The sequence below is a fragment of the Leucopleurus acutus genome (assembly GCF_964270905.1).
Source record: "Leucopleurus acutus genome assembly, chromosome: 2".
Taxonomy (NCBI): Eukaryota; Metazoa; Chordata; class Mammalia; order Artiodactyla; family Delphinidae; genus Leucopleurus; species Leucopleurus acutus.
In genome coordinates, this window is record NC_139143.1 from 23,784,160 (window position 1) to 23,811,084 (window position 26,925).

General features: G+C 45.5%; 1 pseudogene across 1 annotated transcript; it reads right to left on the bottom strand.

Annotated features, from left to right (window-relative positions):
• Nucleotides 1-281: 281 nt before the first annotated feature.
• LOC309973654 (isopentenyl-diphosphate Delta-isomerase 1-like) lies at nucleotides 282-17,674 on the bottom strand (annotated as a pseudogene). The gene is made up of 2 exons: nucleotides 17,562-17,674; nucleotides 282-956 (listed from the first exon to the last, which is right to left on the bottom strand). The product of its transcript is annotated as an isopentenyl-diphosphate Delta-isomerase 1-like (transcript).
• Nucleotides 17,675-26,925: the final 9,251 nt, after the last annotated feature.

A 26,925-nucleotide genomic window follows, 5' to 3' on the forward strand; every position in this document is an offset into this window, starting at 1 on the left:
TACTGTAGTGGGGAAGGTTAAAAGGGTAAGTGGAGCCTCTGAAACTACCCTCTGTTTCTCCCCACAGGATATGAAATCAAAACCAGAATCAAATCCTGGGGGAGAGGATGGTGAAGATTGTGTCACCATCAAAGATCTGAAAGATCTAAAGGATGTCAAGTCTCAGATTTTATTCTTTTTAATCTAAGTTTAATAGAGACCAGTTTTTCAGTACTTGTAAAACCATTCAGCCACACTTTCATGTCCATGTCAGTTCAACGAACTGATTCAAAAAAATTACCTCAACATGTAAGGAGAAAAGTCTGTGCGATCATTTTAAACCACGAAGTTATCTTGATTACACCATTGGCTCCTTTTCTCAAGAGTCCTCTAGTTCTTCCTTGGACACGTAACAATAGCTCTTAATCCCACAGGGATAGGAATCCAAAGCTACATTCTTCCTCCCAAACAAAATGTACCCAGTTTCACCCCAAATATCATCAGATTGAGCCTTGTAGTGAATTTGCGTTAAAAAATTAACGTCTTCTGGGGAAACCTGTGCCATGGGAATTGCTAATTCAGCTTTTAAAGACCTCTGTGCTGCCCTTAGTCCAACTGCATCATTTTCTTCAAGTTCTCCTTTATGACTTAATGGATAACTACAAGTGTTGGTAAAACAACCTGGAAAGGCAATTTTAGCATCTGACCTCTGCTGTAGCAGTAGCTTATTTTCTGTGTTGAATACGATGACACTTAAGGCTCAGTGCAATAGTCTTTTCTCAATGTTTTCTTTCAAGTGAGAATTCATTTTGGTTCTAGGTCCAATTTTGTTGTAATTTTCATGGATAAGAATATACATCGCTGCCAGAAATGAAAACTGTTGCTCATCAAAATTGTCAATATTTATTTCAGGCCTTGTTAGCACATGTCTGTTCTGTCCTGAATATCCTTGCTCATCCAGGACCTGCAGGTCACGGCTGATTGGCTCAAAGGTAACTCCTACCCAAGATTTTCTTTCTCACACTTTGCCACAGGTGATTGGTTCAAGGATGGGAAACTGAATCAGTGATTCTCTCCTGTAGGGATTGCTGAATGGGATCCATAAGAGTGGACTTAGTCACTTTCCAAATGGTTACAGAGTAGAGCACAAATTTGTCCTTTTCTCTGTCTATGTTTTCTGTCTTGTGGCTAGAAAAAGCCCGTCCACAGAGAAAAGAAAGTGGTGGACTCACAGGAGGCTCAGAGAGAAGAGAGGGATTGAACACCAGCCGTGTTCCCAGGCCTCTTTCCATTTCTTTGCTTCTGAGGCCTGGCTGCACCCCCGCCCTGGGGTTTCTCTCAACCCAATGCCTCACTATCCTGTATTTCTATACTGTAGTTAAACTAAACTGCATATGAGCGAAGGATGAGAGGCAAAGAAGGAAAATGAGAACAGCTTAATTTATTTGATGAGTGAATGTTGGCCTCTATTTTTATGTCTGTGAATAATTTGCATCACAACCAATTTTTAGATTTTTTTTAAAAAATTGAAGCATAACATACATTTACTAAAATGCACATCTTAAATTTATAACATCTTGACAATTTTTTTCTTTTTAAATCAACTTTATTGAAGTAAAGTTTATATATAATAAAATGTACCCATTTTAAGTGTATAGTTTGAATTTTGACACCTGTGTATACATCATCAAAGTTAAGATACACAACATTTTCTTTTTTTTTTTTTTCAGTTGTGCTACTCACATGCAGGATCTTAATTCCCTGACCAGGGATTGAACCCATGCCCCCTGCAGTAGAAGCGTGGAGCCCTAACCACTGGACCGCCAGGGAATTCCCAAGATACACAACATTTTCATCATTAAAAAGTTCCCTCTGGGCTCTCCTAGTGGCGCAGTGGTTGAGAGTCCGCCTGCCGATGCAGGGGACACGGGTTCGTGCTCCAGTGTGGGAGGATCCCACATGTCGCGGAGCGGCTGGGCCCGTGAGCCATGGCCGCTGCGCCTGCGCATCCGGAGCCTGTGCTCTGCAGCGGGAGAGGCCACAACAGTGAGAGGCCTCCCCCAGGAGTTCCCTCATACTCCTTTGCAGTCAATCCCACCCCCTTCCAATGCGAGGCAACCACTGATCTGCTTTCTGTCACTATATAGTTGTTTTACCTGTTCTAGAATTTTATAGAAAAGATATGTATATATATAATAGATATATAAATATAAATATATGAATACTTTTGGGAGCCCAGATTATTTAGCTCAGCAATAATGTTTCTGAAATTCATCCATGTTGTTGCATGCACTGGTAATTTGCTCCTTTTTATTGCTGGGTAGTATTCCATTGTATGGATATACCACAGTTAGCTTATCTATTTGCACATAGATGCACATTTGGATTGTTTCCAGTTTTGGAGTATTATGAATAAAGCTGCCATAAACATGTGTTTTCAAGTCTTTTTTGTGGTCACGTGTTTTCATTTCTCTTGGGTGAATACCTAGGAGTAGAGTGTCTGATAGGTGTGCATTTAACTTTATAAGAACATGCCAAATAATTTTCCAAAGTGATTATGCCATTTGATGTTCCTACCAGCAATGTATGAGGGTTCCAATTGCTCTGTATCCTTGTCAGCACTTGGTATTGTCATTTTTTTCTAGCTAATTTTGTTGTTTTTTTTTTTTAACAAAGGTATAGTTGATTTACAGTATTGTGTTAGTTTTAGCAGTACAGCACAGTGACTCAGTATTTTTGCAGATTATATTCCATTATAGTTTACTGTATTTTATTTTTTTAATTTATTGATTTTTATTTATTCTATTTTTGGCTGCGTGCCGGCTTTCTCTAGTTGCGGCGAGCAGGGGATACTCTTCATTGCAGTGCATGGCTTTCTCATTGCAGTGGCTTCTCCTGTTGTGGAGCATGGGCTCTAGGCATGTGGGCTTCAGTAGTTGTGGCTCGTGGGCTAAGTAGTTGTGGCTCATGGGCTGTAGGGTGCAGCCTCAGTAGTTGCAGCGCATGGGCTTAGCTGCTCTGTGACCAGAGCAACTCTCGGATCCGGGCTCAAACCCGTGTCCCCTGCATTGGTAGACCGATTCTTAACCATTGCACCACCAGGGAAGCTCTACGGTATTTTCTTAATTTCATTTTAGAGTCAGTGCTTTATCAAAAATAAAAGGATTAGATGAGGTTGACTATGGAATGAGGATTCCGTATGTGTTTCTGTACATAAAATATCAACATTATATTTATTGCATGGTACATATTCATATTTATATACAAACATTCACACCAAATACAGTGCAGGCAAAAGAGATAGAATGGTTAGTTCTACCTGGTGATCTAAACTACGGAAATGCTTCACACTAGTGAGGTTGCCTGAACTGAGTTGAGATAGAAAAGGCCACATGAGCATCTACTTGGATGAGATTTACCCTGGAAGGTGAGGGTATTGTCATTTTTCTGATCTGTTGTTGTTGCCGTTCTGCTTCTTTTGGGGTCAAAGAACATACTCTATATTGTTTCACGTGAGACTTGTTTTATGCCCAGGATACGGACTATCTTGTTGATGTTACATTTGCGCTTGAGCAGAATGTATATTTTGCAATTGTTAGGTGGAGTGTTCTATAAATAACAGTTAGGTCAAGTTGACTGATAATGTTCACATCTGCGCCTGTTGATTTTCCCTCTACTTAATCTATCAGTTTCTGAGAGAATTGTTGAAATATGCAACTGTAACTGTGGACTTGTTTATTTCTCGTTTCAGTTGTGTAATATTTGGTTTCCTGCATTTTGAACCTCATTTACTAAGTATACACATACTTAGGATTCTTACCTTCTTGATGAATCGTCCTTTTTGCCATTATGAAAATTAAAAAAAAATCTCTGGTAGTACTCCTTATTCTGGAGTTTACTTTATCTGATATTAATTTAGATTGCTTATGATTAGTGTTTGTATTTTTTCATTCATTTATTCTTAATCTGTGTCAAAGTACATTTCTTTAGACAGTGTACAGTTTGGTCTTGCTCTTTCATTTTATTATTTTTAAAATTAATTAATTAATTGTAAAATTTATTTTTGGCTGCTTTGGGTCTTCGCTGCTGCATGCGGGCTTTCTCTAGTTGCGTCAAGCGGGGGCTACTCCTTGTTGCAGTGGGTGGGTTTCTCACTGTGGTGGCTTCTCTTGCTGTGGAGCATGGGCTCTAGGCACGCGGGCTTCAGTAGCTGTGGCTCGCAGGCTCTAGAGTGCGGGCTCAGTAGTTGTGGTGCATGAGCTTAGTTGCTCCGTGGCATGTGGGATATTCCCAGACCAGGGATCGAACCCATGTCCCATGCATTGGCAGGTGGATTCTTAGCCACTGTGCCACCAGGGAAGTCCTTGGTCTTGCTCTTTTTTTTTTTTTTGCGGTACGCGGGCCTCTCCCGTTGCGGAGCACAGGCTCCGGACGCGCAGGCTCAGCGGCCATGGCTCACGGGCCTAGCCGCTCCGCGGTATGTGGGATCCTCCCGGACCGGGGCACGAACCCGTGTCCCCTGCATCGGCAGGCGGACTCTCAACTACTGCGCCACCAGGGAAGCCCTCTTTTGATTATTTTTAGGGTTCCATTTTTTTCTTCTCTATTGACTTATTAGCTATACCTCTTTTTTATTTCTTTTTCTTCTTTTTTAAAAAACTTCACACTAGGATTTATAATATGAAACTTTAATTTACCTCATATCTTTAAATACTGTTAGCCCACTTTACATATAGTAACTTTTAATAGTATACCTCCACTTTCCCCTACAACCTTTAGCCTACTGTTGTAATACATTTTATTTCTGTATATCTTTTAAAACCCAAAATATATGTTTATTTTTCTTTAAATAATCAATTCTCTTTTAAAGATTTTAAAAAGTATTTTGTATTTATCCATGTATTTACCATTTCAGCCACTCTTTTTTAAAAAAAATTTATTTATTTTATTTTTGACTGCGTTGGGTCTTCGTTGACACGCAGGCTTTTCTCTGGTTGCAGTGAGTGGGGAGCTACTCTTCCCTGTGATGCATGGGCTTCTCATTGTGGTGGCTTCTCTTGTTGCGGAGCATGGGCTCTAGGCACATGGGCTTCAGTAGTTGTGACACACAGGCTCAGTAGTTGTAGCTCACGGGCTCTAGAGCGCAGGCTCAGTAGTTGCGGCGCATGGGCTTAGTTGCTTCACGGCATGTGGGAGCTTCCCGGACCAGGGATTGAACCTGTGTCCCCTGCATTGGCAGACGGATTCTTAACCATTGCACCACCAGGGAAGCCCAGCCGCTCTTAATTTCTTTGTGCAGCTCTGATTTTTCTATTTAGTATCATTTTCCTTCACCCTGAGGCACTCTTTTAAAAACATTTCTTAATAATGAAATTCTGCTGGAAATGACCCTCTCAGCTTTTGCTTATCTGAAAATATCTTTATTTCATTAGACTGGGAAGTTTTTTTCTTTCAGCACTTTCAAGATGGCATTCTTTTTTTTCTTGCTTGCTTTGTTTCTGATAAAAACTGTTTGTTCCTCTATATGTAACATGTCTTTTTTCTTCTTGTCTGCTTTTAAGATCTTTATCACTAGTTTTCAGCAATTTGATTATAATGTCCTTTGGCATGTTGTTTATTTGTGTTTTTCCTGCTTCAGGTTCATTGAGCCTTTTGGATCTCTGGGTTTATGGTTTAGTAAATTTGGAAAAGTTTTGGCTACTATTTTAAAAAATACTTTGTTTCCTGCCCTCCACCTCAGACTCCAATTATACATATATTAGACTGTGTGATATTGGGACAGAGGCCACTAAGTTTCTGTTCATGTTTTCAGTTATTTCTCTCTCTGTGTTTTAATTTGGATAGTTTTGTTGGATAGTGTCTTCAAGTTAACTGATATTTTCTTCAGCAGACATTTCATTTTTGAGCTCTAGAAATTCAGTTTGGTTGCTTTTTATGTTTCCCATTTTCCTCTGCATTATGTCTCTGTTTTTCTCTAAATCTTTTTTTTTTTTTTGGCGGAACGCAGGCCTCTCACTAATGTGGCCTCTCCTGTTGTGGAGCACAGGCTCCGGATGCGCAGGCCCAGTGGACATGGCTCACAGCCCTAGCCTCTCCATGGCATGTGGGATCTTCCCGGACTGGGGCATGAACCCACATCCTCTGCATCAGCAGGCAGACTCAACCACTGCGCCACCAGGGAAGCCCCTCTTTAAATCTTTACACATATTTGTAATAGCTTTTTAAATGTCCTTGTTTAATTCACTTGTCTCTGTCATTTGTGGGTCTCTTTCTACTGACTGATTTTTCTCCAGGGATTATAAGTCACATATTCTTGTCTCTTTGCATGCCCAGTAATTTTTATTGGATGCTGGTCATTGTAAATACTATATTGTTGAATGTATGGGTTTTTGTTTTCCTTTAAAAAATGCTGAATTTTGTTTCAATAAACAGTTATATAACCTGTGGGTTCGTCTGATCCTTTCAAATCTTATTTTTAAGCTCCATTAGGATGGCTCTAGAGAAATCTTTACTTTAGGGCAGGGTTTTTCAACTTTGGTAATTTTGACATTTTGGATTAAATAATTCTTTATTATGGGACTGCCCTGTGTATTGTAGGATGTTTAGCAGCATCCCTGGCCTCTACCTTCCAGATACCAGTAGAAACTTCCTAGTCATGACAACAAAAATTTTCTCCAGATATTATGAAACGTCCACTGGGGAGCAAAATTACTCCTGGGTGAGAACCACTGCTCTAGGACTATTTTAGCTCTACTCTTTTTTATTTTTTTTAATTTTATTTATTTAATTTTGGCTGCATTGGGTCTTCATTGCTGCGTGTGGGCTTTCTCTAGTAGCGGTGAGCGGGGACTACTCTTTGTTGCAGTACATGGGCTTCTCATTTCGGTGGCTTCTCTTGTTGTGGAGCACAGGCTCTAGGTGTGCGGGCTTCAGTAGTTGCAGCACACCGGCCCTAGTGTGCGCCAGCTTCAGTAGCTGTGGCGCATGGGCTCAGTAGTTGCAGCATGCAGGCTCTAGCGTGTGTGGGCTTCAGTAGTTATGGCGTTTGGGCTCAGTAGTTGTGGCTTGCAGGCTCTAGAGCTCAGGCTCAGTAATTGTGGTACATGGGCTTAGTTGCTCTGCAGCATGTGGGATCATCCTAGACCAGGGATCGAACCCATGTCCCCTGCTTTGGCAGGCAGATTCTTAACCACTGCACCACCAGCGAAGTCCTAGCTCTACTCTTAAGGTGTGACCTTTTGGGGATCTCTATTAAATATCTTAGGTGTTTAATCAATACTTTTCACTCTGATTGGTTGGAAGTTGCCATAAACTGAATGTTTCTTCTCCCCCAAATGCAAATGTTGAAACTGAATCCCCAGTGTGATAGTATTTGGAGGTGGGGCCTTTGGGGGGTGATATGCTCATGAGGGTGGAGCTCTCATGAATGGGATTGGTGCCCTTGTCAAAGAGACCCTAGAGAGCTCTCCTGCCTCTTCTACCATGTGAGGATACAGAGAGAATTCAGCCATGTGTGAACCAGGAAGCAGGCTCTCACCAGATACTGAATCTGCTGGCATATTGACCTTGGACTTCCCATCTTCTAGCACTGTGAAAAACAAATTTCTGTTGTTTATAAGCCACCAAATCTATGACATTTTGTTATAGCAGCATGAACAGACTAAGACAGAACTCAAGCGTCTCTCAGCTCAGCGTGAGCTCTGGTAATTGTCCAACTTACATTTCCTCATGGTTATTTTTTGCCTGACTTTGTAGAATCTCATGTTAGATATACACAGCTTAGTCTCCCACACGAGACTCAAAGGGATCCTGTGCACATGTATTGCACAGGCTCTTTCTCTGGGTTCCTTTCTCTCTGTTACCCTGCCTTGCAAATTCCAGCCATGATAGCCTCCTGAAACCAATCCGTCCTTCAGCTCAATGAAACTCTCTTCTTCCATGACAGCAGTCTGGGAAATATCCCCAGGCAGAAAGCCTACATGATCCTTGTGCTCATTTCATTCCTTTCCCTTCTCAAGGATCACAGTTTTGTGTTGCGCAATGTCTAAGAACATTTGTTTAGTTTGTTTTTCCTAGCTTCCTTACAGCAGGAGAGCATGTATGGTATCTGTTACTCTGTCATGGCTGGAAACAGAAATCTTCCTCAATAATTACAATTTTAAACATTTTGTCTACTTAACGTGCCTTGCAGATGTTAACCTTTCTTCTTTTGGCTCTTTAGTACTTATGTTTTCTAAACACTCAATTAGTGAATCATACAAAGTGGACAACTCAAGGAAACATACTTTGTTTTCTTTGAGAACACCTTTTACAAAACGTGTTAGATCTCTATTTTGCTTTTGGGTAATCATAGTCATCCTTGACTAAATACTGACCATATCCATTATTCACTGTGCCCAAGGTAGATACACCTGCTTTCAAATCAGCAGGTAAGCTGGACAGTCTCAGTTTATTAATAGAGTAAAACAATGATCTTCCATCTGGGTTCCTTTGTAATTCAGAACTGAAGCTTTTAAGTGGACATTGGTAGTAGAATTAAGTAAATTATGTATTATTTTGTAATACATTTGATTATCAAATTATGAGAACCCTTCTCTCATTCTCCATGCAGGCTTAGGGCCTCTCCTCCTTCAGGTAGCCTTCTCAGCCAGCCTCTCCAGCAGACTAGCCAGGTTTCTTACATGGTGCCTCAGGGCTTCCAAGAACACAGAATCAGAAGCTCCCGATCTCTTCAGGCTCAGATCCAGAACTGGTCCAGCATCACTTTTGCAGTATTCTATTTGTTAAAGCAAGCCATGGGTCAAGTCAGTTGCAAGATAAAGGGCGTATATACTGGGAGGCATGTTCCACTGGAAGCCATCAATATAACAGCCTACTACTACCACCTCGGACAAGTGACTTTACCTCCATGCACCTCATTTCCTCATGGTAAATGATGGTTACATTTTAACCCACCTTACTGGATTTTTTTTTTTTTTTTTTTTTTTTTGCAGTACACAGGTCTCTCACTGCTGTGGTCTCTCCCGTTGCAGAGCACAGGCTCCAGACGCGCAAGCCCAGCGGCCATGGCTCACGGGCCCAGCCGCTCCGCGGCCTGTGGGATCTTCCCGGACCAGGGCACGAACCCACATCCCCTGCATCGGCAGGCGGACTCTCAACCACTGCGCCACCAGGGAAGTCCCACCTTACTGGATTCTAATGAAAGGGGAAAAGTAAGAAACTTAAGGCATCTCACACAGCACTGGGCTTAAACCTGCTATAAATGGTGGCTGATTGTGTTATTCAGTGTATAGGACTCCACTATGGTCTCATGTTTTAGATAATCACCTGACACTCGTCCCCTGAATAAATACTACTGAGGGAGAGATAGTAATTTTGGATCCGGACGATGCTGGTACAATGTCACAGAAGCTCTTGATCTTTCTATTTTACATTAAGCCAATTTACATTTTACATTAAATACACTTACATCCATCATCTTATTATTATCACCACTTTATAGAGAAAAGTGAAAGGTTGGACTTCCCTGGTGGCGCAGTGGTTGAGAGTCCGCCTGCCGATGCAGGGGACACGGGTTCGTGCCCCGGTCCGGGAAGATCCCACATGCCGCGGAGCGGCTGGGCCCGTGAGCCATGGCCGCTGAGCCTGCACGTCCGGAGCCTGTGCTCCGCAACGGGAGAGGCCACAGCAGTGAGAGGCCTGCGTACCACAAAACAAACAAACAAACAAAAAAAGTGAAAGGTTTAGTAACTTGCCCAAAATCACATCCATTTTCATTCACGGAGCATTTACTGAGCATCTGCTAATTACAAGGCACTGAGAATAGCTCATTCCCTGCCTGCTAGAGGTTTTCAATCTAGTGAGGGAGTTAGGCAGAATGTGATAAACGTAGGAGACAATGGGTGTAGTGCAGGGTTGGGGGTGTATTTGGGGTCAGGAAAGGCTCCCAGAGAGGATGATGCTTGGGCTGAGTTTTAAAGGATAATTTATCTAGTCAATGCAGGTGGGAAGTTCACTCCAGGCTAAGGAAAGAGGTATGAAACGGCCTGGCTCATAAGTGCTGGCCTAGGATGTCAGGTCAGGCCTTCTGATCTCTAGCGTGTATCTGTGTGCCACACCAAATGTCAATTTTTGGGAAAAGAGCCAAGGTCGTGTAAAAATGAGTGTCATAATCTAGAAATGATTCTGTTTTGCCACATGTGCATAAGCATCTGGAGAGAGAGAGAGAGAGAGAGAGAGAGAGAGAGAGAGAGAGGGAGGGAGCACGAGAGAAAGAGGGAGAGAGAATATCCAATTCAGAATAAAGCTGGCTGAACTTAAAATGGTCTCCTTAGTCTTAAATAAGCTTCAAGCAACCTATATCCTTGTTAATTCATTTACTCATTCATTCATTCAGCCAGAGTGCCCTCAGTCCTGCCTTGATTTCGGGCACTTATTTGCCTAGAGCTGAGAGCGCAAAGTTGAATCAGACAGTGCCCACTACTCTCAAGAATCATAGAACAGGGTGAAGAGCATCATTGCCTGAGGCAGATTGACACTTCAGAGTCCCCAACAATGTGGGCATTTCTACCAATCCAAAAGTGTTACTAAAAAAAAAAAGAGCTCAGAAGACTGTATGTGAACAGACTTCAAAATATATTGTAGGTTGATTTGAAGGTGGTGGATTTTAAGAAGTTCCTCCCAGAAAAGTAGGATGCCAAATTGTATATACAGTAGGGTTACAACACAAACATTGTATATGGGGACTTCCCTGGTGGTCCCAGTGATTAAGACTCTGTGCTTCCTCTGCAGCGGGCATGGGTTCGATCCCTGGTTGGGGAAACAAGATCCCACATGCTGCTTGGCACGGCCAAAAATAAATAAATAAAATAAATAAGTAAATAAATAAAGTAAAGCTAACTTTGTATGGCTGATGTCTCAAATGTATTAAATAATATTATTAAAAATTTTTATATAGAAAAAAGACAGGAAAGAAATATACAAAAATGTCAATAGTAGGTAACTTTGGTTATTTGGTTACTATCTGATAATTATTGGTTATTACTTTTTTCTTTTTTCTGGCCTACCTGATTTTAGGCCTTAAACTATTTGGCATGCTTGTGATAATTGTTATTTTGCATTTATATAATAACTAGTAGTTACCATTTAAGAATACCCACTACATACCAGTTACTGGTTAACACTACCTGCGTTTTTCTCAGTTAATTCTCACAACCTATTGAGAGAAGCACCATTATTATCATCACTTTACTGATGTACCAAGAGTTTAAAAAACTTTCCAGGACCACATTGCTAGCAAGTGGCAGTTAGGCAGCCCATGGTCCTCAACACTGAGTGACTATGACAGCTTCAATTTCTCAGCGACATGAGCACCTAGCTTCAAAAAGGCCCTCTTTCGGGGCTTCCCTGGTGGCGCAGTGGTTGAGAATCCACCTGCCAGTGCAGGCGACACAGGTTCAAGCCCTGCTCTGGGAGGATCCCACATGCCGCAGAGCAACTGGGCCCATGAGCCACAACTACTGAGCCTGCGCGTCTGGAGCCTGTGCTCCGCAACAAGAGAGGCCGCGATAGTGAGAGGCCCGCGCACCGTGATGAAGAGTGGCTCCCACATGCCACAACTAGAGAAAGCCCTCGCACAGAAACGAAGACCCAACACAGCAAAAATAAATATATAAATTAATAAACTCCTACCCCCAACATCTTCTTTAAAAAAAAATAAAAAGGCTCTCTTTCAGTTAAGCTTCTGCATGGTGCCTGTTACTAATTAAAAAATATAAAAACTGCTAACTTTGAAAAGAGTGGCACAAAGATTATATTAGTCACTCTCAAGCTTTTTCATACATTTTTTTTTCTGTTTGAATGAAATACTTCTTATTTTTCAAATGAAAAACAATTAGTCACACATCAAATGCTACTGCGTCGATAACGTGCTTGCCTCTGGATCATAATAAAAGGAATTATGTAGCCTGCAGCAACTTCCAGGCATCTATGACTGAGAATTTAATGACCCGCCACAATGTCATTAAGTCCCTCTGCATTTTCTATACCCAAATAAATTCTCTGTAAATTTCAAGATCCAGCTCCTATATTTCTACGGTCCCTTCCAGAATCGTTCCAGCCACTCTGCTAATTTTCCTTTCTCTGTGCTTCAAAGACACAATAGCCCTTACCCAACAATTTGTTTCTTGATCATATATAGTCCCTAATTTATTCAGCCAGTCGTCATTGTGTGCATCTTATGAGCACACAATAGAGTGCTCTCAATTGTTTTGTTTGAGAGCAAATCTTGTACTTTGGTGGCAAGTGTTCTTGGATTTATTGTGTCACCTCCATGAGCAAACACGGAATGGGTATTTAATAACTCTTTTCGCATTCACTGCCTCCAGCCCCGGTCCTAGAACAGGTTCTTTCTCCTTCTACCTTAGCTCTTTAATTTTAGTCCTTCCCCTGGGCCTCTGTGTTCAGCAAACCATATTACCTCTCCGTTAATCATCAGCATTTTTAAGTTCTCAAAGTTATTCAGCACCTCCTCTTAATTTCTTCCTGTATCATTCTAATTCCTCTTCCGAAGCATAATCTCCTCCCGAATGATGTATATGGGTTTTGTCTACATTTAGCTCTTGGCTTTTATTCCCTTCTTCCTCTGCCTTCCTGTTCTGTTTCGTTGTTTCCTTAGATGTTGCTGTTCCTTTAGGGGACACACACACACACACACACACACACACACACACACTGAGCTTTCCCTCCAATGAGGAAAATCTTTTTAAAGTCCTTTATGTATTGAGTCCTTTGTATATTGAGAATTCTTAACTGTATCAGTTATGATCATTGTAACAGCCTCGCTCGAATGGCTTTAAACAATAATGAAATGGTATTGTCTCAGGCTGTGAGACTCCTGGAGGAGGGGCAGCCTCAGGCTGGTGGGTGTCCAGTTTGGGGAGGTTAGCAGGGCCTGGGACCCTTCTCTGTCCTTGCTCTGTCTTCCTCAGCATATCACCTTGTACTCGAGAGGGCTCTTCTCGTGGGCACTGATGATTACATCACGTCTAGGCATCCAGACATCAGAGTGCCCAGGGGGAGGACCCCCCTCTTCTACTTCTTAACCTCTTTTCCAAAAGCTCTTGGCAGACTTCTTCTTATGCATCATTGGCCCGAATTGGCTCACATGCTCCTTCCTTGATGTGTCAGCAAGGGGAATGGGACACCCATAGTTGACTTAGACCAGTGGTGTCAGTTATCAGCCAGGTGCCATGTGTATGTGGAATACCGTGGGGAGCTTTAAAAATCACTGATCCCTGATGCCCAGCCCCTCACCGTCCACTTTAATTGGTCTGGGCTCTATCCTTGGCATAGGGATTTTTAAACATCTTCCGAGGTGGTACTAATGTGTAGCCAAGATTGAGGACCACTGTCTTAGACTCCTCAGGATTTACCCTGAGCTAAGTGGGGAGAGTTGGGGAGAAGTAGATATCAGAAAAAAAATATGGGCCAGGAAGGAGGGGAATGATTGTTGGGCTGGCAAAGAAATAGTGTCTGCCTTGCCCATTCACCTCCTTTGAAAGCAAAGTATGTCCATTCATTCTTTCATTGATTTATTTCTTCTTTCAACAAACATTTATTGGGCTCCCACAGTGATCAGAAGATGAGAAATCAAAGGGCACTGTTGAGGAATGAGAAAAATTTGTATATCAAATAAAATAGGAAAAGTATACCTCCTCTGGGTAGATACAACCCCACAAGGCATGGAGCTTGACTCAGGAAGAGCAGGCTGGATTTCAGCCCCCCATTAACTGCACAAGGAGGACTGAAGAAGACAAAGATAAACCAGACTTGGGTCCTACGTGCCAGGACCTCAGACTAGAAGAGCAAAACACACAAGTAAATGTACCAACTGCTTTTGATAGTTTGTCAAGTTTATAAGGGGTCGCCAAAGAAGGTAGAAGGCTTCTAAAAGTTCTATCATTAGATTACATTTTTATGGCTTTTCGGGAGACACATGCTTTTAATGTAGTCTATTTTCTAAGTAGGAGAGTGACTATAGGTGCACACCCTAATATAAGGCCATCTTGCACGGCAGTAATTCATTATGAGGTTATTTGTCTTTAGAAATACTTTTCTTAAAAAAGAAAAAAGCCAGCACAATTCTTCACGTAACTTTCCTCTGTTCTGAGAGTACCGTGCAGGCATTTGTAGCCAATGAGAGCAGGCTGTGCTGTGCACCCTGAGCCTATGAGCACGAGCCTCCTATAGCGCAAGCTCTCAGCAGTGAGTATCTCTGCATTCTCTTTGGTTGGGTGAGTTCTGCAAAGGGTGATGTCATTCCTCTGTGGCCTTTCTTTTTGCATCAATTTTGTTTCTGGCAAGTAATCCTGACCCACAATGGCTGGCTTTAGAAGTAATAGGGCTGGACCCGTTTCAAAGTAGCAAAGGAAAAGTGTCATATTGGGTTTCAATAAGGACTAAATGGGCCTTCAAGGCAGCAGTCCAGGAAAGGAGGATCAACAGGTAAGGATTGGTGGGAGTCCTCTGACTTGATGAAGGAAACCATAAACATCGCTGCAGACCAAGGCTATCGGCCGACAGGAGGAAACTATGGTTGGAGAAAGTCCATGATGTCAGGGAATCTGGAGAGAAAGGACCAGCAATTCACAGTTGCTAATGCCCTAAACACAAGTGGGTCCTTCCACCAGCAGGGACCACTCATAGAACTGATTTGCCTGGCATTCTTATTTCCAGAAGTGCTACACGTGACATACACTGGAGCTGATACTTTCAGCGCAGCAAGGAATAGTTCACTAGTTAACAGGGGTCTTAAAAAAAAAAAAAGGAAAAGAGGCAGGGCATAGACAAGCCAAGTTTTGATAGGGGCTGAAGAGCTGGGAAGGAAATCTGAAAAAACGCAGGCCACCAGCCACACAGGCGGAAGCTCAGGTAGCAGATTTCGGCTCAGTACAAGTCAATGTTTAAAAAAATGAACTGAGTGAGCTTATAAGGTAGGAATACTGGAAGTATTCAAGTAGTGTTGGTTTGACCAACACTCAAGGATGCTGTGGAAAGGATTTCTACATAGGTTAGGAGGCTGGGCTAGATCCGGGGTTCTTAAACCTTCTATGGTCAGGTGCCCCCGAGAACCTGAAGAAAGGTAAAGACCTTTGTTTTCCTCTGAAAATTCGCATGTCCATTGAACTGATCATGTACAGCTGCATTATAAATCACTCCCAAGAACTAGTGGCTTATTATCTCACAGTTTCTGTGGGTCAGGGATTCAGAAGCAGCTTAGCGGGGTCATTCTGGCTCATGAGGTTAAAGTCGAGAGGGCGACCAGAGCTGCAATCATCTAACACAGTAGCTCTCAACTGGGGGTGACTTTGCCCCCCGGGGACATTTGGCAACGCCTCGAGACATCTTTGATTATCACCAAGAGTATGTTGTGTGTGCTGTTGGCATCTAGTGAGTGGAGGTCAGAGATGTTGTTAAACCTCCCATAGCACACAAGAGAGCTCGCCACACAGAAATGATCCCCAAATGTCAATAGTGTTGAAGCTGGGAAGCCCTGGTCCACAGGCCTGACTGGGTTTCGAGGAGCCCCTTCTGAGGTTGCTCGCTCTTGTGTCTGGTGAGGGCTGCAGTGTCCTCACAACATGGCAGCTGGCTTCCCCCAGGCCAACAGAGAGATGTCAAGGAGGGCCGGTATGAAGCACCTTTACGACTGTTTTTCTGGAAGTCTCTGAATACAGCCCACAGGGAAGGGGAGAGTAGTTAACTTTCACTGTTTGAGGGGAGAACTATCAAAGAATTTGTGGGCATATCTTAAAACCAACACACCCACATACAACAAAATTTTACATGTCAAAGTGGACGTTTCGCAGATTCTGCAGCCCCTCCACGGAATCCCTAAGTTAAAAACCCCTCAGATTCCTTCCAACTCCAACAGATATAATCTAACGACCCATGATCAGGAAATCTGCAAGGACAGGTGAAACTGGCAAAATAACAAAACAAAACAAAACAAAACAAAACAAAACAACCCTCAGTATTCTACACCCAGCTACAGTTCAAGCTCCTGTTTTCACATTATGCCTTTTCTTACCTCCTCTGGGTTTTCAGTCCAAAGTCCTTACAATTTACTGTGTTACATTGCATTTCATTCTAAATATACTGTCACTCGATTTCATTCTAAAGCAGAGCAGAGGTGCTGGGCCACTGACATTTACAGATAGGAGAGTTGAGACTCCATTTCAAGAGAAAGCTTGGCTGGGATTTCAAGACCTTCCTCCCATGAGACATGAAACAAGTGGGACTATTACTGTTGCAAGTAAAGGTAGCTCTCATTGTCTATCAGAGAAAATGAAGGACTGCGGGTTAAGTGATACACTCAGGTCCATTCACGGATTTCCTGACACCTTAATTCCAGTCCATTAATTTATTTGCTTTCCCTTAAATACGAGCAACTTCCAAGAGAGTGGTTCCAAGAGAATAAGAAAGATTCCTTCGAATAAGAACAGAATATATACATATATATATTTACTAGATGTTTAAAAGATTTTCTGCAAAATCATTTCTGGGTAACAATTTTCTGTTTTCAGAACAGAGAGGCTTACAGGCTTCTGGATATACAATGGCATTTTCAACCCAGTGCTTTGATAGATCAAAGGGGGGAAAACTCTAATGTACTTGGTTGCCTACCCTTGAAATACCTCAGCTGAGCCCCTTGGGGCAAAATATCAGTGGAGCAAAGGGGTTTTAACAACAGGGTCCAGGTGTTTTTCCTGGCCTGGAAATGCTGCCGATTTTGCTTCTTGCTGCCCCTTTGATCACCTTCGGAACAAGCAGGGGCTGTGACCAGAACAGTCAGGCTCAGGCACTGCGGTTTCCTCGGAGATCTGAGTTTTAATGGGAGGTGCTGGCAAAACCAGGTCTGTGGGAGGGGGCCTCCCTTTGTTGCAGGAAGGGGACCCCTTCCAGGGCCCGACAGTGGGCTCTTGTCTAACGCTTGGAAATGAATTGTCCGAGGAGACACTCGTGCTGACAAAGCGAGAGCCTTTATTGGGAAGGGGCGCCCGGGGAAGAGAGCAGCAGGGTGAGGGACCGCAGGAGAAGTGCTCTGCCACGTGGCTCGCAGCCTTGGGTTTCATGGTGATGGGATTAGTTTCGGGTTGTCTCTGGCCAATCTCTCTGACTCAGGGTCCTTTCTGGTGGTGCGCACAACGGCTCAGCCAAGATGGATTCCGGCGAGGAGGATTCTGGGAGGCTGGTAAGACATGTGGACAGGTGTCTCCTCTCTCCTTTTGACCTTTCCCGTAGTTTTCTGGTTGGCGGTGGCTTGTTAGTTCCTTGTTCCTAACCAGGACCTCGTGTTGTAAAATAACTCATGCAAATTGTTGCTGTCTTTGCCTGGCCCGGGCGGGCGGTTTCAGTCAGTGTTTCCCCTAACACCTTCACGGGCCCTCTTGGGATGGAAGTGGACAGCGTTTGTGGCATGAAGGCACCATGGAAAATGGACAAGGAGCCCACTCCTCGGGCACCAGATACCACCTGTTGATCTCTTGTACACGGGAAGTTAAGCCTCTGTGTGTCCTCACCACGGGGGCACCCGCTGCTCCCCAACTGAATTGCGGGCACAATTCATCACCAAGCCCTGCAGGGCCCGGCAGGTTAACCGGACACACAGCATGGTAAAGGGGGCGGTCCCCATTGTTTCGTATACTTCCTGAAATCTGTAGGATGATTGATAGATAAGTTGGCAGTGTTCCATGCACGCCGTAAAGAAATGACAACTACAAAGAGCCACTCTCAACCCAGTTGAAAGTACCTATGGTCTTGAATTTTGTATAAAAGCCAATCAGAAAGAAATATTTAGTTTTTTCTCTTAAAAATTACAAAAAAAATATGGAGTGAGATTTTTAAAAATTAATTCTTTTCCTCTATTTTTAAATGAAATATTGTTGTTTCAACGTGTTGATTTTTTCTTTGAAGCACTTAGAATAGAACCAGGCAAATAAAACATACTATATCGTGTTAGTTAAATAAATGAGTAAACAATGAAGGCAACATAGACAAACTTAAAAGATGACGTACTAGGAAGAAGTATCTTTGACCTCTAAAAATTCAACAAGTTACTATCTGGGTTTTAAACCAGCCTTCCTGAGCTTCAGTTAGGATGTGGGATTTATAATGTGAAGGGGAGTTTTTCTGGGGACTCCACTCTGGACTTGCCGCTGCGCAGGCCCAGAGTCCTCTGGGTCAGGACCATCTGCCCCCCACCTGGAAGTCTTCCCCCCACTGCAGGAGGCCTTGACCCGGCTGCCCCCTTCTACCCCTTAGAGGGCTGAGGAGGGCCATCCAGACCTCCCTGCTTCCCTCTTTCTTGCTGCTATCAAAGGCAAGCATGCAGACCCGTTTCCATTTCAAGAGTTTTCCTGCTAATCATTATGGGAGCAGGCAACTGCTAACAGTCAGGGCCGATGTGGGGAAGTTCCCGAGGTTCCAGAACCTTACCAAGGGCTTACCTCCGCTCCACAGTTCCTCTCTCCCTTATCCTTTTTTTTTTAAAAAAATTTATTTATTTTATTTATTTATTTTTGGCTGTGTTGGGTCTTCGTTGCTGTGCGCGGGTTTTCTCTAGTTGCGGCGAGCAGGGGCTACTCTTCATTGCGGTGCGCGGGCTTCTCATTGCGGTGGCTTCTCTTGTTGCGGAGCATGGGCTCTAGATGCACGGGCTTCAGTAGTTGTGGCACACGGGCTCAGTAGCTGTGGCTCACGGGCTCTAGAGCGCAGGCTCAATAGTTGTGGCACACGGGCTTAGTTGCTCCGCGGCACATGGGATCTTCCCGGACCAGGGCTCGAACCCGTGTCCCCTGCATTGGCAGGCGGATTCTTAACCACTGCGCCACCAGGAGAGTCCTCTCCCTTATCCTTAATCAGCCAGCAGACCTCACCAATCCCCTCCCCTTGGAGTCCACCTTTGACCACGTGGACCTTTTCCTCTGTAAAACGCAACTTCCCAGTCAGAAAAGTGCAGAAAAAGGAGTGCCCCTTTGTCTCTCCCCAGTAGGCAGTTATAGCCCACCCGGGGGGTGAGGCCTGGAAAACGTTTTCTTGCCAAACAAGGCCTGCCGCAGTCCTGTAGGCCTGTGCTCTGGGAGTGAAGGCCCGAGCATCTTGGAGGTGAACAGCCCTGGCTAAGGTGCCTGAGGAGCTGGCCTTGGAGGGGAGGCACCAGAAGGCCACCCACAGGTGCCCACACACCTTAGCCACAGTGCAGCCACAGTGCCTGCTGTCTCGGGCTGAGGGCACCCAGGGTCTGTCAAGGGGAAAACGTAGAAAAGACTTAGGGGACCCAGGACCAGTGTTTATCTGTGGTAAAGAGCAGGGATAATGAGAGTGTGACAGGAAGGTTGACTTCCCAACTATGTTAAAAAGATTTATTGTTTTTATTACCTGATTATAAAGGCTTATTGTGGGAAACTGTGAAAAACCCCAAAGATAAAAACTACCTGTAAGTCTACCACGAAGAGACTGCTACTTCTGCATTTTGGGGTTTTCTTCTCAATCCTTTTTTTTCTAGGCATGTATATTTTCATTTTTTCTTATAGAATTGCACCATGTTGTAGAATATAGCTTTTAAAAATTTAATTTGTGAATTAAATTTTAAATCTAATTTCAATTTTAATGAGATGAATATATGTAGATAGTGTGATAAGCAAGTGAAATGTTTAAAGGCAAGTTTGTTTGAAAGTGAAATGTCTTTAAGCAAGTTGAAATGTTTAAAATTGACAGAGGTGGCTGAGAGGAGGGAGTGTTGGGGGCTGGGGGGATGGGAAGTGCTCAGTGTTGACTCTCAGGGAACTTTCCGAAGCCTTGTGGTTCCCTGCTGCTGTGGCTACACAAGTCACAACTATATCAGGCACTGATGTAAGTACGCCACACCTCTAACCCATGGAAACTAAAGAGATAAAAATTACCCCAAGCCCTGAGAACAAGTCCATGAGTAGGTACTGTGATCCCAACCTACAGAGGAGGAATAGGAGGCCCAGAGAGGTTTAGTAACCTGTCTGAGGTCACTTCAAGCCCAGGCAGTGTGGCTGGAGAGCGTGCTCTCCTCCCCTGGGCTTGGGCTGTGGGCTCACCTCGCCAGTCCCCCTGCCCTTCAAGCTACGAGGGTTCAGAACAGTCACAGTAACCTCCTACGTTTGGGCAAATCCAGGGCTTGCTTCATCTCAGGCATCAGTGGCTCCATCCCTCTTGTCCCCTCATGCAGAGAGCAGGCTCAGATGCCCCCTTTGACCAACCTGCTTCGTTAGTCTGTATGGCTTCTCTCTGTCTCATTTCTCCAAGCAGGAGCCACACCAGCAGGGAGCAGACTGTGTCTGGCCTCAAACAGTCATCATACATTTCACTGTTCGTTGGCCCTCTTCCCAGAGAGGCCCTGGTGGCACTCTGTAGGGTTGTGAGGGTGAGCTTGTCAGATAACAGGGTACCTGGATGAGTACGCAAGCCCCAGAAGGGGAGGGCCAGCCCAGCAGAAACATGACAGTTGGGAACACAGGCGGGGAATTCGGGCCCAAGAGCCTGCACCTGGGTCCTCTTGCTGCACATGTTGGGGTGGGGAACAGTCATCCACCTGTCTGGCTCAAGAAAAGAGGAAGGCTTACGATAAAGTTACAGAGGCCTTGGAAGTCCAAAGGAAGGAAACAGAGGGGATCTGGATCTGTGGGAAACAGGAAGTGGGAAGTAGAAAGTCAGGAGCTGAGGTCTTCTCTTCCCTTTTAGGTGTGGGCCCTGTGACTCCTCTGGAACTCTGCTGGGCACCTCCCTTCCCTTTCATGACTTACTAGCTCTTCATGCAGAGTCCAAGTTCGTTCCCAGATCCATGTCTGCATAATGACATCTCAGCTCTAGTTTTCACCACCGAGGGGCCAGAGGTTATTATTATTATTTAATCGACTACTATTTCAAAGTCAACTTCACTGAGGTGTAACTTAATAACAATAAGATACATCTGTTTAAAGTGTGCAACTCAGTGACTTTGACACCGCAGTCAAGATACATAACATTTCCATCACCTGAAAAGGATTCCGTGGAGGAGCAATCATTTTGTCCTTTGTACAAATTACTCAACACATTGGTCATCAGTTGCTGGCCTTGGGTTAGGTGAAGGGGGTTGTCACTTGGTCCACCCATTCAGCAGGATTTGTGTAGGGGTCAGGCAATGAAAGGCATGTGTAGAATAGTCATCTACTAGCTGTATGACCTTGGACAAGTCACTTAGCCTCACTCTGCCTGTTTCCCATCTGTAGACCATGGATAATATCTACCTCACAGGGTTGGTATGAGGATAAAATTAAACAGTGTGCAAGAGGATGTTAGGATTAAAGTTCAGGTGGAGATTCCAAAATACAATGTGCAAAGGAAACAGTCTGAGAAGACTTTTATGACTCTTAGAACCTTCAGGCAGGTCGGAGATATAAAGGAAATCAGCGTGTGGAAGGGGAAGTCCATCTTAGAAGAAAGCTGTGCTGAGAGCCCATCCACCTCCCCCAGGAAGGGGAAGTGGGGGGCTTGTCTCCTCGGAAGGTTTATCTGGAATCCCTCTGCTGCGGGCTTGGTGGACTGGGGTCCGTCTCCCACTAGGTAAAGATAGGACAGATTGAGGGCTTTGCAGGAGAGGTTGGGGAGTGCCACTGCAGTGGGATTGGCCAAGCTCCTAGAGATGGTCAGGGCAGGGGATGGTGGGGGACCAGGGGGAGTGCAGCGGGGGGTCCTCTCCGGGGGCCTGTCCAGTGGGGCTGCCTGTGTGCGGGGAGGAGCCTGGCAGCAGGAAGCTGGAGGTGAGCGTCTGATTGCTAAGCCCGCCCAGGCGACCACAATAGACACGCACCCGGGGACCCCCTGCAAAGACAAAGAACGCACCCTAAGAAAGAGCCAGTGTCACATACCTGCCAGAGCCAGGTTAAGCAGGTACCAGCGTAGGGGAGACCTTTCCCAGCCCTCAGCCTTTGCTCCCCGTCACCTCCCCGGGGCGCTGAAACTGGCCAGAAACTCAGACAGGAAGAGGAGAGGCCGACAAATAAGAGAACAACTGTGTCCCTTTCCCGCCACAGGCCTCCAGCCTGAAGTAGGCCCAACGGAGCCAAGGAAGGGAGAAATGGTAACGCTAAGCCAAGTCCGGAGATTTGATAGTTATCTTGGACTCGGCATTCCAATTGCTGAGTTGAAACGGTTTGAATCTTGGAGTCACCATGGGGTGTCAAAGACCATCTGTCTTTATAGAGGGAAGCGTCAGAGGGCCTGCCTGCAGGATTTTCTTCTGGTGGCAGCAGAAAGCTTCCTTCACTGAACAATTTTAAAAGGGCAGTGGGAGAAAAAGAAATGGTTCTGATCACAAGCTGTGCTTGTTCAGCGTAACGTAGGTAAGGTGTGTTTTGTTTGACAGGGGCGTTAGGTGTGTTTTTGCAGTAGTTGCCACAAGCCAGGGCCTGCCAGGAGAAGGTCCCTGCACTGGGGATAATTTGGGGGTTAACCAAGGAGACCAGGCTGCAGTTCACCAGGTTCAATGCAGCTCTTGGTGCCTGTGACCCACAGGCCCTTGTCCCTAGGGAGTCACTAACCCTGCCCTGGGAGATCTCCTCAGATTGTCACAGCCAGTTGGAGCTGTTTCCAGTGGCTGCCCCACCCCAAGAAGGAATGGAATCACCACTAGTACAATTGAAATCCAGTACCCGCTCAGATGAAGGATTTCAGCTCCAGACAAGCAGGGCAGGACCATCCTCTGGGCAAGGGCACTGGGGTTCACAGCAAAAAAAAAAATAAAGCTAAGGAGGAAAAGAAAAACTTGGTGGTCCCCAGGGGTTTCTAACCATGACCTCCGCAGTGTCATCGAAGCCTGACTTTGTCTGTGAGATGGACACTAAGTACTGCCATTTAAACTATTCTGGGCAACTGTTTCTATCGTGATGGTCTGCATCTTTCTTCACGAAAATCACAGAATGTTAGAGCAGCTGAGTGAGCCTTAGTGACTCTCCACAGCTGCAGTTCTGGAAAAGCCTTGCATTCACAGACTGCTGAGAATCTGGTGGGTTCTATGGAAGCACCGCCCAGAAAAAAGTGTGCCTGGGCCTCAACTCCCTTCCCATATACTTCCCAGGGACTGACATGCACTCGGCCACCATTCTTGACCCCCTTGGTCCTTGCCGGTAGAGCCCACTTCCCTCTAAACAGGCTGAAAATACCAGATATTCCGTGTCTAACCTCCCTCAGAGCTGTGTCCCAACCCTTGCCAATGAGACTGGTCTACTAGGAGCAATGGAGAAAAGTCTGTCTTTCTGGCAAAAAGAGAAGGATAAGGGGGCAACCCTCTCCTTTGGATGTTGATGTTAGGAGTCCAGCTGCCATCCTGCAACCATGAAGGGAAAGCCAAGAGCAATACAGAGCTGAATTACCCAGTCCTGTCACCGACCACTTCTTGACAGAGATTACATATGTCCTTATAGTTGGAGCAGCTGTTACTTGGGCTTTCCTTTTCTTGTCGCTGAAAGCAGCCGTTGACACAGTGGATTCCCTGATGACCATCCAGCAACTTCTAAGAATTCACAGACCCGGCTTAGGAAGCCATGAACTAGAGTCTGGTCTCATCATTCTAGCGATGTCTTCTCAGGTCCTCAACTTCCTTCGGTGACGAAGCATCAGCCCACAGAGAGGCGAAGGCAGGCCGGATCACAGATCTCCAAGCCACACTGGGCTGTCTCTTAATTTTCTGAGGGAATTTGTATGCAAGGCAGTCTTCGTACATGGGGGATGCTGCATAAGAAACATCCTGCCGGAAAATACAGGTTCTCAACCTGCTCGATTCCAACCTTTGTTGGGAACTTGGGACAGTCTCACCTCTCTGACACTGTTTCCACGTCTGCTACTTCATGCTACCTTGTCTTAAGGGACTGTATGTGAAATGACCAAAGTCGGTTCTTGTTTGCATCTGTGGTTAATTTCTTCCTGATCACAGTCCTTCCACGGCATCAAAATGCAGCCCATCAACCAGAAGTGGTTCCAGAGATGAACCAGGAAGCTAAGGCTTTCTCCTTTCATTTTGACCAAGAGAGCAACCAGGGGTTAAGTGTGCCCAGGGCAGGAGCTGGTGTCATCACCTGCTTCTCACCGTCCTCCTGGCTTGTCCCCAGCACCTCGCAGGCCTGACTGCCTGCTGGCTCTACAGTTTGGGGTCTTGTGGGTTCAGAGAAACAAAATCCTTTAGAAATTACATTTCTGGAATGCCTGTAAAGCGCTAGGCAGACACACAGATCACAACAACTCAAAGCTCTGTTATTGGCTCCAAACCAGAGTTGCACACTAGCTTATTCAAATCTAAAAAGCCTAGCCTGGTCTCTGGGTGAGCACCACATGCCTAAAATTAGCCTGGCCATCTGCTGAGACAGCAGCTGGGCTATTCTGAGCCCCAGCAGGCCTGGCTGGAAGTGGGGCTGGGCCTGGGGGGAACACTGTTGGAGAGTCTGTCCCTTTACAGTTAAGGTGGGTGACGGGGAGGGACGGGAAGATGAAGTCACACTGAGGGGAGGCCAGTGTCACTGCGAGGTTTCACAGGAGACTGAAAATGTGGGCATAAGGTCACATTTATAGTCTTGGGCTCTTCCTCCTGACTGTCCAACGGCTCCCAATGAGCACAGGATTTGTTTTCTTTGTCCTAGTCCCTAGTTTCTCATTTTTTACCTGGAGCTTCCTGGTTTTTGTTTTGTTTTGTTTTGTTTATTTGTGGTACGCGGGCCTCTCACTGTTGTGGCCTCTCCCGTTGCGGAGCACAGGCTCCGGACGCGCAGGCTCAGTGTCCATGGCTCACAGGCCCAGCCTCTCTGCGGCATGTGGGATCTTCCCGGACCGGGGCACGAACCCGCGTCCCCTGCATCGGCAGGCGGACTCTCAACCACTGCGCCACCAGGGAGCTTCCTGTTTTGACTCCTACCCCAGCAACGACATTCTCTAGAATTTCAGCAATAATGGCCAAGATTTACTGAGGGCATATCAAGGGCAGGAACCACGCTAAGTACTTTACAGGAATTAGCACACATTCTCAGAGCAACTCAGAGGTAGGTACCAAAAGATTTCAGGGATTCAGAATGGCTTGATTCATCTTTCTGCGGTGAAGAGAAAGAGCCCTGGCTGAGATGACCCTGGGAATACAGGGGCTCTCTCCTTTGGGCTCTTTCCCCAAGCTGAGCCCATCATCGGTTCTCTAGAGGGGGCAACAGTAACCCTCAGAGTTCAGGATCCACTGAACTACGTACGGGGTGGGAGCTTGGGGGTACAAATGTAACCTATACTGACATTTATAGATACTTCATAAACAAGAGTTCAGTTTTACATTTATAGCCTGGCCTAGCCCAGGCCACTCGAATCCTAGACCCAGGCCACTTAGGCCAGTTGTCTCCAGCCCCCTATCTGGTTGCTTCAACCATTTCTATACTTGGCCATAAAGCCACAGTTGTTACCTGTAGCTTCCTTCTTCAACTGTCCATTGCCTATTTCTTCTGCCCTCAGCCAGAACTGTAGCTGATCAGTTTTTGATCTGGTGAAGTGCCCAAACCTTCGTTCCTGCGGGTCTGAGTCCTCAAAAGTCCCGCCACTGTCATGAGCTGCTGACTTCCACTGACCGCCCCCTGTGGACACGGTGATGCTGAGAAGCGACTGGGCTGCAGACACCGTCCTCCCGACTCTGCGGTCCAGCATCCCAATTTCCCACTTGGTAATCAGTCACTCCAGTCAGTAGAGGAACCCCTTTCTCTGCTTGTGGGGACGGTGGCCTTTCAGGAGCCCCAAGCAGCCAGGTAGCAGCCTTATCTTCCAATTCATTGGAACCACTGTTGTGGCCCCTAGGGAAGCACGTCTCCCTCAGGACCTTGGACTTCCAAACCAGCAGAGCTCCAGGGGAAGTCTTATGTGCCAAGAACCAGGAGCTACTCCCACTCCACCCCTTGCTTCCCAGACCATAGACTGGTCTCTGATCTTAAGCATATACTGGGGTTGGGATTGACACATACACACTACTATATAGAAAATACGTAACTAGGACCTACTGTATAGCGCAGGGAACTCTACTCAATATTCTGTAATGGCCTATATGGGAAAAGAATCTAAAAAGAGTGGATATATGTATAACAGAGTCACTGAGCTGTACACGTGAAACTAATAGAGCGTTGTAGATCAACTCTACCCCAATAAAAGTTATAAAGAAGAAAAAAAGCCTATTCTGGGGCCTAGAAGCTCGAGCCCCATCCCCTCAGGGTGCTGCCTCACAGCCGAAGCGTCAGAAGCCATTCCGCCTTCAGTCAGGCCACTTCTGAGAGATGGCGACTGTGGCAAAACCTGTGGACTCACAGGCACGAGCCCGCGGCTGCACGCGCCACCTGTGCTGAGATGAGCCCCTCGCCCAGAAGCAAGGCTGCGCAGACAGCACGGGGGTGGAGCGGGGCTAACGTCCGGGTGTCCCCATCATCAGCACCGTCCACCAGTCGGCAACCTCTTACCTGAGGAAAAAGTTTGCAGGCCCTATTTTCTTCTTACTTTTCAAAACAAGTCTCCCCAAATCTACCTGCTTATAACCTAGATCCTGGCTTGGCTCTGCTCTCTTAAGCCAGAGAAATGGGCAAACTGAGGCTGCTGTCCCATCTTCCAGGCAGAGGTTCAAAACTGGCTATTAACCCCCAGTAAGTCACAATATAAAAGGCCTTGTTTGAAGTGGTAGAAACACTATTCCTTAAAAAAACAACTCCCGGGCTCCCCTGGTGGCGCAGTGGTTGAGAGTCCGCCTGCCGATGCAGGGGACGCGGGTTCGTGCCCCGGTCCGGGAAGATCCCACATGCCGCGGAGCAGCTGGGCCCGTGAGCCATGGCCGCTGAGCCTGCACGTCCGGAGCCTGTGCTCCGCAACGGGAGAGGC